Genomic DNA, 9,659 nt, shown 5'->3' with positions numbered 1-9,659 from the left:
CTCGGCCCAGCGCTGCTGCGGGGACCAGTAAGGAGGTGACTGCATGGCCGTGAGCCGCGAGTAGAAGAGGAAGCCCCTTCTCCTGCCCAAGCGCTGAGGTGCTCCGGCTGAAGGCAGCAGCAATTCACCCAAAAACACCTCAGGGCCAGGCAACTGTATCAAATCCTAGCAACTCCTCTGATACCGGCGGGAGACTGGGCCTACCCGTTCCGGTTTCAGCCCCGCTGCCTGCAAAGTGCCGGGCACGTGACAGGCGCCATCTCCCTGTAACCTCGCAACAGCCCTGCACATTAAGGATCATTATCCACCCGCCTCTGCAGACGAGGAGGGAAGGCTGGCAAGCTTTTAAAATCCCACCCGGTGCTCGTCCCAGCCACAGAGGGCCGGAGGCTCAAACCCCGTGTTCCCAGCTCCTGCTATAGAGTGCGCCTTTTGCAACAGGAACCCCCGCCCTTCACAACAAGATCCAGCAGCAGGAACAACAGGCGGAGGAAGACTTGGGTCCTCAGAGGCACCCAGCCAGTTGCTCGGAGTCCCGGAAATAAAAACCACGCCCCCCGCTTGTGCTCAAATCGAATTTCCCCGACTTCCCGGTCACTTTCACTGTGTCCTCTGATGGTGGACACGCTTTCCATAAATCAGCTTCCCCTTCCTCTACAACGAGCACGCTACGTTTGGTATTCGGGGGGGGGGGGGATTACTAAAACTACGTTTCAAAGTCAGGGAGCAGGGGAGACAGGGAAAATATGAGGGCAGTTAACCAACACACAGCCCAATCCTGAACCTGGTTTCCATCTTTCTTAACAGAGCTCGCCGCCTCGCATCCACGAGCGCCATGCATGTGTCGTCCCCAGGACGTCAGCGTGTTAACCTCGAACGGTTTACACCAGCCAGCCCCGGCTCGGACTCCGGCGCCCAAGCACCTGGAGGTAGGCAGACGCCTGTTCACCCGAGATCCGCTCCCCGGCCAGGGCTTCCTGCGGCCCCCACCGGGTTCCAGAGCGCAGGCTCCCATCCACTGGGCGGTATGTGCGGCCAGTGTGCCCCCCACCACCACCTGGCTTTGGGGTGGGCCCACCATAAACCACCTGCAAGGCCTGCAGAGAGGGGGGCGCCCACTGCCCACCCCCATGGCTCTGAGGCAGCAGCTGCAAACTGGCCACAGCCGGACCCCTTCCGGAACTGATGCTTCTCCAGAACCAAGGTGTCTATTAAGTGAGGGTTCACCTGCAGGCCCCCCAGACCCCTGTGGGCCAACCCTCCGGGAAGTAAGCACCCCTGAAGAGGTGAGGTTGCAATTTGGAGATGCCAGTGTCCACCCATGAGCCCGTGCCAAAGGCCGGGCATCTGCAGACCTTGACCAGCTGCACCCGGACCCGCAGCGACCCCAACTGGGCAGCACGCGCAAGCGCAGTACTCACCCTGCCCGCGGGCCTGTGGAGCTGGCCTGGCAGGATCCTCGTCCCCAAACTGCCTCAGTCCCCGCGACGGAGGCAGCCCACGCCTGCATGTGGCTCCGAGGCGGCAGCTGCAAACGGGAACAGTGGGCTCCCATGACGACGTGAGGCCTGAGAGGGGCTCCCAGCTGCCTAGGACACCCCACCGGGGTCCCTGTCCGGGCCGGCAAGGCGATGCGTTCTCTCCCCCCGGCGCCTCTGTGAGCACATGGGGTAGGTCCGGGCTGGGCACTGGTTGCTGCCTGGTCCCCTGAGAGCCACTGCTGTGACCCCCGCTGCTGTGACCACATTTCTCTCGCGCGGTGGACCCCAGCCTCCTGGCTGCCGCCCGCCAACGCGCCTGCGCACTGCGCCGCGTGCGCACGCGCCCTGTGCGTGCCACGGGCCTCCGGGTACTACAGCCCCGGCGCACGCGGAAGCCCTGCCAGGCCACGCGGAGGAGGAAGCCCCACCCCCTAAGGTCTCGCCCTCTGGGGCCGTGAATGGACCACCACGGGCCGCCACGTGGCCTTGATAGGCGATGGGACCGGGGTTTCTCTGGCAACCAGGCCCCAGGTGCCTCCTATCGAAGCTGCTCAGACCAGCCCACGTGGTACCCCCGCGGCGGCCCTGCCTTCAGTGGCCGCACGTACCTTCGGGTAGGTTAGGGCTTGGACTTCAGCGGAGCCCTTGTGCCCCCAAGAGCCCGAAACCATGACCTACACTCCCACGACCCTTAGCGGGTCCAGTCTCGGCCGCCCTAAACTGCACGGAACCCACCGGCGGGCCTTGGGCAGCTGGAGGCCCCGGGCCTGGGGAGCTGGGCCCGGGCGACCACCCGCACAGCGTCCAGCGTGCAGGGGCTCAGCTCCGCGCCCTCCTCTGGCCAACAGAACCTGGGACACCGCTCGGCAATTCTCGAAACACGGGGGAAGTGCCAACCATGAGCGAAGCTACACAAATTGACCAGGAAGTCCTTCCCGTGGAAGCAGAGAAGTTAATTTTGCTGAGGAAATATGTGCAAATAGAGCTGCAGGATTTGAGCAGAGGCGTCGTTTGTTCGTCAAGGAGGGTGTTCTGGAAAAGGGGGGGACCTCGGGCAACAGATATACAAATATCAGAAAGATGAGCCTAAAATGCCCTCGTGTGGGTTAAGGGGTCCACTGACCCAGGACGGCGAGTAGATGAATCTCACGCCATCGCCCAGGCTCCTAAGAGAAGACACGGGGCACGTGTGCCTCGTCCCCATTTCACGGAAGTCACAGCCACACAGACGGCAGAGTCGGGATTTCTTACTCCCTGTAAACTTACGGCTCTCGACTGCCCTTGAAATTCAGGGCTGCGGAGATGCCCGTGAGTGAGAAAGAAAAACAAGAGGTGTCTGACAGGACTCCCCCCACCCCACCCCAGATTCTGGCCTCCTCTCGGTGGCCTTCATCAACTCCTGGTCCTCCTTGCCGTCTCCAGAGCCACATACGCAGCTTTGGAGCAAGCTGAAAACTGACCTCCAGCAAGGTGATTGCTTTTGCAAGTGTAACAGCCTTTGCTGTAACAGCAAGTGTAACAGCTGAAACAGGCTGGCTTCTTAAAGGGCTCGGACAGCGCTCTCACGCGTTGACGAGCAGAGTATGCCAGCAGGAGTAGGGAGCGGGGCGGTGGGGAGGGCTCACTGAGACCCGGGTGGTCCTGGGGAGACCTGGCTGGGGTGTGCTGGACCCCAGCCAAGTGCTGTTGTTTTCACGGCCTCCCCTGTGTCCCACGGGTCCTTTCCCTGCCCCTGCGATGCAGCGTGCACACCTCCGACATCGAACCATCAGCTTGGAAGCATCAGGACCAAATGGCACTGCGTCCTCAGAGGTGTTTCATAAACCGTGGCTCGCCTGGGGTGGGGGTTGCGTGTGTGTTTTGTTTGCCTGTTCTATCCAGGAGGCAGCCTCCGTCCTGGTGACGTCTCAGTTATCGCCATGGCTGTCGCAAGAGCCGCCAGGCCTGCAGGGCTGTAGCTCTTTCTGCAAAAGAAAAATCTGCAGAATCACTTCTTTTTTTAAGTTCTGCGTCAGAAGATGTTCTGCCAGGATGCAGTGGGCAGGTGGGTGAACCGGCGCTTTGCTGCCACCTAGCGTCGGCCTGCGGGATTGATGCGGCCGAGAGGCCCACTTTCCCAGTGGGTGGTCCATAGAGACAGACTAGCAGGCTCGGAGCTGGGGACAGACCCCGGGTCACACGGTGGGCTCTGAACCTTCAGCCGCTAGGCCGGGCACACACATCCACAGGCCGGCGCCTGCCCTCACTCCCTCCCACCTCCAGGCCTTTCCAGTGTGATTTTCTCCAGGCTCTCCAATGCCCCCTTTCCCCCCAGAGCTCTGAGCGCTGATGCCACGACTTTTGAGAGAGGAACAGGGATTTCAAATCCACGCACTGAACCCCCCAGGGGATGCAAACCATCCAGGTGTGGCCTGCACGACTTTCCACAAGGCAGGGCTGGGACACCCTGCGAAGCACATGCTCTGGAAGAACGCTGAAGCGCGTTTATCTAAAACCAGGTCCCGCAGTGGTGGTTTTGCAGCCCGGGGCCAGTTCAAAGCCCCGGCAGCAGCTGGTGTGCATGCTGTGCATGCGCCCCAGACTGGGAGCACGCCCAGGAGACTCCTTCAAACCTTCAGCAACGAGGCCGCGGACTTGTTGGTCGGAAGGGGTCAGGGGCTGGAACGTTGAATTGGATTTTCTAGTTCACAGAGACGTCGTGGAGGAACTTGTCTCTCTTATCCAGGGACGTGGTTTGTGGTCACTACAAGGGAACGGGGGGAAGGCAGGCGAGAGAGCACGCTGGGCTCCGTTCCGGAATGTTTTAAACAGCGGGCCGAGGAACCCGGCCCTTATATTCTATTCTCATCGGCAACAGTGAGCCACCGGAGGTGTCTGAGCAGAGGGGTGACGCACTGCAGACAGGACTTCTGGGAGGTGGTGCTGACAACTGGGGGTGGCCCGGGGCGCAGGGAGGTAGTCACAGGTGCCCGACCCACAGCCATGGATGGGGTGAGACTGCCCCGTGGGGCCCTCACATGTTGGTGTTTGAGGCAACACGAGAACGTGCTGTCAAGCCCCCAGCACGAAACAGACACCAGCCCCGCGTCTTAGTACTGTTAGCAGGAGTCAGGGAAAAGGCGGGGGAAGGAATGTCGGCCACCCGGTGTTTGCTGTTTAATCAAGCAGCCCACCAAGAAGTTGGATAGACAGGGGCTGGGGTGGGCGTTTGAACTAATGACTGAAGTGAGGCTTGGGAACTGATGTCTAAAATTCTCCCATTCCCCCCTTTCTCGTGGAAAATCCACTCACCCTCATGAGAACCCACGGGAAACACGTTGAGGGGTGGAGAGACCCACAGACAGGGACATGGTGCAAAGCAGAAGACTCTCCCATACGCAATGGCGAGTCTCTCCTTAGGGGCCATCAAGTTCTACATTGCCTGCACTTTCTGTGTTGCCCATTCCTCCTGACTTCGTTTGGCCCCCCGCTCTTGACCTTGGAGAGCCTCGGGCTGCATCCCACAGTGACCCGCAGCTCGGCTGGAGTAGTAAGAGACGGCGCTCCGCCAGGATTGAGGGGAACGGCGCTGAACCCCTAAACCGAGCACGTGATGGAGGCCACGCCTTTCAAAAGGACTTTCAGGGTCCATACAGGGTAAACTGGAGGCAGCGGGGAGGGAATTTTATTTGCTTTCGTGTTTGGGTAGAAACAAGCGTGGAAGCGTCCCCCGAAGCAGGCTCAGGACCAAGGAGTGTTTTCCCATCCTGCACCGTCCTGAGTGCATTGCTCTGAAATATTTATGCGCGGTGCCTTCGGAAAACTCAGAGTCAGATACATGCTAACCCCCAACATTATTAATTTATCTAGCTCGATGGCCACCTACCTCCAGGGATCCCCGGGGGGCTTTAAACAACAAATAACTTTTAAAAAATATGTATCAAGATAAACTAAGTCAGCAGGAATGAAAGGACACAGGAATGAAAGGAGGTCAAAATAGAGGGAAAAGAATTCAGACACGGTCCAGGAGCCTCCCCTACGTCACGGGTATTTGTGTCAGTTGCTGGGGAGACAAAAATGGAGGCGAGGCAGCCACATTTCTGAGGAGCCTCGGGGAGGGAGGAGAAGGCCTGAGGAAACAAAGCAGAGGCGGTTACAGAAACCACAGCCTTCAAAAGGCTGCACTGTCAATAAAAAAGGAACTTGGGAAAGCTCCCCACCCCCCCTTGCCCCCACCCTGCACAGGAAGAATTACCCGGGAGGTTCTCCATCTTTGTCTGGGGGGAGAAAACTTACCTTTTAGTAGAAGTTTTAGTTTGAATTGGGATGCGTGATCATTTAGGGTTGGTTGAAATTTGGGGAACAAGAGGACCCCACGTTGAACAGTTAGCATTGAAATTGGACCTGGACTGACATGGCAGATGGGGTTTTTTCTCACCTCCAAAAAAATGGCTACAAGAGCATTGCCCCTCTTCCAACGTGACTTCGGCACACTGTTCTCCAAGACAAAGCCTGCGTGCTGCACACCTGCGGGCGCCAGTGAGCAGGGCTGGCCCTCCCTGCCCGGCCAAGCCACTGAAGGGGCCCCACCTCTTCAGCAACCTGCTAGAGTAACAGGGTGCAGCCAAGAGGGGGGACCCCAAATAGGGATTTGGAATGAGCTCCAGAACTCAGGGTGTCCAGGAAATATTAAGATGTCCTCACCCCCCCCCACCCACAGGTGTGAGTTGGGGGAAGGGACACATGGAGCAGGGCCATTGAGAGCTGTTTTGCACAGCTCTTTGCAGCTAACCTCTGGGGTGGTCATTTAGCATATCTCTAACCTTTGACTGGTTACATAGATATGTTAAATAGCTGTGGCCATGCTCTGAACCAGAGGAATGGAAGTAACTTCCCTCCCAAGGTAATTGAGGGGCAGGTCTCCCGAGTTACAGCGCCTGCGTGGGAGCTTGGAGATGATTGGCTCCATGACATGGGGCTACGCCTGCCCAGACTCATGATGGCAGCCCAGTAAAGCTGGAAGGATATGAGAGGGCTGGCAAGTGTAGCCAATGGTGGGAGGAGTCAGAAATGGGACTGCAGAGGAAGATTGGCGCGGGGATTTAAACCCAGACACGGCAGCCATTGGAGGGAGAACTACACAGCTTTGGCTGAGTTGGGACTCCCGTGGTCCTTGTGCAGAGAGGACCACACGGCTGGGGCAGTGGAGACAGACCCCCGCAACTTTAGAAGGGGGAACCACCACCCAGCTTTAGCAGAGATCCCGGCGACACAGCTGATGGTGCCGGGAACCGAGGGAGGCCTACCAGCTGAGACGGATTACTGGGAAGAACCAGGGGCTGCCTGAGCCACAGACTTCTATTTCTTCTCCTGAGATACGGTACCCCAGACTGGGCAAAGGGGGAAAGGAAGAACTGTGTGTTTGTGGGTGTTTTAGGGACTTTGGGATTTTGATGAAGACATTAGGTCACTACTTTAAGTTTGTATAGCATTAAATAATAAACATTTCCTCTCCTTTTCACGAATCTCTGGCATTGAGAGATGTCTTTCCTATAAGGCGGTGGACATAACGAGCCTGGGGGGTTCCTTTCATTAATAGTATATCGCCCTTGGCCACCCCAGGCCCCCCTTTGTTCTATAACACTAGTCGTACCTAATGGGTCCTGGGCGACTTCCTTGCCACCAGGCTCGGCCTGGAGTGTGAGCCGGGGCTGAAGCCTACGTCTGCCCGTGGCAGTGCGCTGGGCTGCGGGACTCCCGGCGCCGGCCCTGGGTCCCTGCGGGAAACCTCGCCAGCTCTGGGCCTTGCTCCCGGCCTGCAATTCAGCAGCAGCTTCCAGAGAAGAAAACCTGAAGCTCACAGGCAGTGTCTCCAGGTCTCAGACCGCATCAAGCCCTTGGCGGGGAGACGTTGGTTCGACAGAGCTGGACAGATGGACAAGGCTGTCTGTCAGGAATCAAGCAGCTGCTTTAAACTGCACCCAACGCTACTGGCAGCTCCAAGCAGCCGTTGCCTTCTGCAGGGCATTTTGCTAAGCCACAGAGCCCCCTACAGGATGCTGGGAGGAGTGCAGCCGTGGGAAGTCAAGTCACCCAGGACCGTGGGTGGGGCTCAGCCTTCCCTCCTCTGCTCCTCCCGCCCCCTTCCCTTATCAGGAACAGTGCCACCCCCCAGGCCGGCAAACCAGCAGGACCCCGAGCTCCCCACACCCCTCAGCCCACAGCAGGGGTTCCTCCCTGGGTGCCGGCTGACCAGTTCATCCCAGCAAACCTTTGCTGGCTGACTCCAGGTGGGGACCCCCACGGCCCAGGAAGCCCCCGCTCCATCCCAGGCGAGCCGCCGAGGTCACCGTGGGCGCTTGCCACCTCTGGATCCCAGGGACCCACCGAACCCTCTGGGGCAAGAGGTGTGGGCACAGGGGCAAACACCCACCAGGCTTCGAATATGTTTTACTGAGATTATTGTCTCAGTAACTGCAGCGTTCCCACTCTCCTCGGGTTGCCGCCTCCCACCCCCCCCCCGCCCCCTGCCAACCCAGAGGTGCTGTCAGCAGCGTCCTGGGAGCACCTGGCTTCGGCCTGGGGGGCAAAGGTGTTTGAGCCCCACAGAGGGGAGGGCTGGGGAGGCCGGCAGTCCCAAACCAAGGCCCCCCCGGGGGAGGCTTCCCGCTGGACCAGGCCTCGGGGAGAGGGAAAGCCTGCACCGCCTGCCTGGAGGAAGCGAGTCAGCTCCCTGTGTGCAGGTGGGATTGATTTAAGCTTCTCTCGGATTCCATGCGGCGGGCCTGAGCCCGGCGCGGCGCCGGTCCTGTTTTACCGCCCCGAGCCGGGTAACGAAGACGTTGCAGCGTTTCTCTGAAATCTCAGGGACTCTGTCTTTTTTAAAACCAGCTTCAGTGTGTTCCTCCCAGACGAGCCCCGGACTCTGGAGAAAACCCCAGAAAGCACTCGGCTGCCTCTGGCTGCGTGGCTCACGCCAGGGACCCTCCACACAGAGCGGCTGTCACTCTGTGTCACCTGCGTCATCGCAGGTTCCCAGACGAGCGTCCTGTGAGGCTGAGGAGACGCAGGCACCCCCGTCCCCAGCCCCCTTAAGGCTGCGCCACCGTCGGTGGAGGACCCAGTCCCCCTGAATGAGAGAGGTGAGGAAGGAATGGGGGGTACTGGCTTCCTCTGCTCGGTGCCTCGGGGCGTCTTCTGTCCGCTCCGGGCTGGGGGAGGTGCAGGAAGGGCGAGGCTAAACAGGTGTGCACAGGCCAGGCTGCATTTGCTACGCTCTCTGGGGCTCGACCCCGTCACAGGGACAAGCCTGGCCTGCACGGGCAACGGGAGGCCGCGACAGTCTCCACTTCTAACTGAACGAGAAATGGCCACTTCTGACAAGCTACCAAAATAGCACCTGGCAGAGAGGCCACTACAGCAATGCCTTAATGGCTGCTAATGGCACCGCAGAGGGACCGGGGAACCGGGGGCCCCGTCTGGGGCGCGCTGAGCGCGCTCACCGGGTGGCTGGGTGGGTGCCCTCATTTCCTGAGATCTGAGCCCCGAAACGGGCACGGCCTGCTCTAAAGGACCCTCTTCTGCAGACGGAGCGAGGACTCGTTAGGGCCGAGTTCCACACACGGAGTGAGGCTCGGGGCGGGGCGGGCTGGAGTGGGCTCCACGGGGGAGACACAGTAGGGGCGGCTGACGCACGCCAGGCTCCGAGTGGAAACTGGGACCCCCTCTGCGAGGCCCTGAGGGATGGCTAGTCAGTGCGGGGTGACATCAGTGCTGGGGGAGCCCCTCGCCACCCAGGTCCGGAAACCTCACTCCCGGGGCTATCGGCACACCCAGTAGTGGGATAGTGGAGACAAAGGGGAACCGATGGAACAGTGGTTTTGCTCATTGGCTACAGCAGTGACCTTGGCCGGGGCAGAGGTTGAAACTTTTCTCTGAAATTGGGTTCCTAGAGTATTTATCATTCTGTTTCCCTATTCTAAGCAAGTGCTCTCCAAACTTGACTCTGTGGCCATTACCTGGAGTTCTTGTTTGGCATGCAAATTCCTGGATTCTGGCCCCTGTGATGTGGGTCCCATTGGTGTGGTGTGCGCCCAGGGATCTGTATTTCTAGCAGGCGCCCCGAGTGCTCCCAGCGCAGGGGAGCCAAAGACCAGCGCCTGGGAGTAGCCGCTCTGGCCGGCACCCTCTCCATGTGTC

This window comes from Phyllostomus hastatus, unplaced genomic scaffold, assembly GCF_019186645.2.
Source record: "Phyllostomus hastatus isolate PE091 unplaced genomic scaffold, TTU_PhHast_1.1 phas_contig_283, whole genome shotgun sequence".
In the NCBI taxonomy this organism is placed as follows: domain Eukaryota; kingdom Metazoa; phylum Chordata; class Mammalia; order Chiroptera; family Phyllostomidae; genus Phyllostomus; species Phyllostomus hastatus.
The sequence above is the reverse complement of the archived record's forward strand: the minus strand, read 5'-3'. Positions refer to the sequence as shown.